Here is a 2,294-nt window from a genome sequence, read left to right as displayed (position 1 = left end):
TAACACAAGCGAATGAGCATCAATCCCATTAGAAGAAGCTCGTAGGAGCGAATACGTCTCTCGCTGCCAATCGATATCTCATCGATGTTTAAAACGAGTAATTGGTTTTCTGGCACGCTTGTATGCCACTATCAAACGGATAATTTTCTGAATACTGAGTACGAGAGGATTACCAGAATACCGAGCATAAATGCGCCATGTTATTTATAGTTATATCGTAAAAAAGGAATGGTATCATTAATTTTATAAAATAAAAAAAACAAGAAAATATTTTATAAGAGAATGATAAATAATAATAGTCTATTATTTAAATTACACAATTTGCAAAAGAAAATCGTAAAAACTTTATTTCCACATTTTCGTAGAATTCGAATTTTTAGCTGATTTAGTATAGAAACAAGCCACAAACACACGAATTATAAGTTTGTATTTTTTTAATTAGCTAGATCATGATTTTATTAGTATATATTAATAAAGTGCAATAGTTAATTTCTGAGAAATAAAGAGGTGTCACTTTAGAAGACTTATGTCAGTATTAACGACTTTCCTTTACTAATATTATAGCAATAATAATTATAAAAGTGAACCTCCTAAACATAATTTTTTAATCATGCAATTATCACAAATATATCAAAAATCCCAAATACTTTTCTTTCTGTGTAGTTCTATTAAAATTATATTAAAACAATAATTTTATTTATTTTTTAATGTAAAAGAGTCGATGTTTACTATTGATTAAAATCAAAACTATCAGTTATTTTACTATACAGAGAAATCATGAATAATTTTCAAGAGAATAATTCTTTCCAACGACATATTTTTCTGTGCAAATATTTGACATTAGCCGACAGAACGTATTGTAAAATTCGGGAAGCCGGCGTTTGTGTTTCTTCGTATTTTTCTATTTAAGGTACGCTGGTTCGTATATTGGAAGGTGAAATAATCGACGATGCGCTATCTACGCCTTAGAATTTCCCAGCATATACCAGGTGCCAAATTATCACCGACATAGAAAGCCTATGGGACTGGAAATAGAGTACCGCGGATCCCGATGGTATCGGTCCATTACCGTCTCAGAATGATGAAAGGCACCTGGCACAACTATTATCCCGACTAGCAACTGGACGTACGCGGTCCAGCAGTCTTCAATTTCTCAAACGTCTTACCCATATCGATTGGCTGGGGAGAGAAATTCGTAAAAGCAAAGCAACTGATACTGGCACTACAACGTCATGCCTCTGTAATTTGTCGTTTCGATAGACTACCCGTCTTAATTCCATTAGCGGACTTATGCTCTAGGCGATAGACGTTTATCAATCATTAATTCCTTCTAAATAAACAGATAAGTTTGTTTCTAATTTTTGTTAAAAATGAACTTTCGATTGATGCAAAAGTTATCGAGTGACATAAAATTATCTACGTCCACAGCGTGAAAGAATCGCGATACTCTCCGATGTGCTTACGAGCATATACACATATATAAAGGAATCGGCGAAGGACAGAAAATCATAAAACGTGAAACTAACATCACCATCAGGCAAAGTACTTTTTTACGCTCGTCGCAGCGCACATCCACATTTTACATATCAATATCCAGACGAGTCCAACATGCGAAGAGATCGAAATACCCTGAACACGACGTCGCTGAAGAATTTACGAGGAATGGATGGTATTTGACATCTCGCGAGCACGATCCAATGACGTCGTGACGTCGTCACCTTGCCCGATCACTCGACGTGCATATACAAAGTGTCTCTCCTAAGACTGGCCATCCAAATAACATCCACAGTTTTGGAGATAGGAAATGCTTGAAATAAAATTGTTCGATATCGAGAGAGACATCATGTGATGACATTTTTCCCAAATGGAGGCGCTTAGGAGATTTGAAGATTACCGTTTTTTTAAATGGAATTATGTGAATTTTTTATATAATATAATTCCTTTAATTATTCTGCATATAAAAGTATTAAGATAATGATATCGAAAAACCAATAGTTCATGAGATATTTTATGCTTCCGGCACATATTGATATAAAATGTTAGATAACTTTTAACTTTTTGATAATCGTATCTTAATATATTTATGAACAGAATAATGAAATGAATTGGTATGGAAAGAAAACACATTCATAAAAGTATTAAGGTACGATTATCAAAAAGTTAATAGTTTACAAATTATTAATATTTACAAGTTATTTAACATTTTATATATCAATATGTGCCAGAATAAAGCATAAAATATCTCATGAACTATTGGTTTTTCGATACCATTACGTATATACATGTGTGTGTGT

The sequence above is a fragment of the Atta colombica genome, unplaced genomic scaffold (assembly GCF_001594045.1).
Source record: "Atta colombica isolate Treedump-2 unplaced genomic scaffold, Acol1.0 scaffold39, whole genome shotgun sequence".
Lineage (NCBI taxonomy): Eukaryota > Metazoa > Arthropoda > Insecta > Hymenoptera > Formicidae > Atta > Atta colombica.
The sequence above is the reverse complement of the archived record's forward strand: the minus strand, read 5'-3'. Positions refer to the sequence as shown.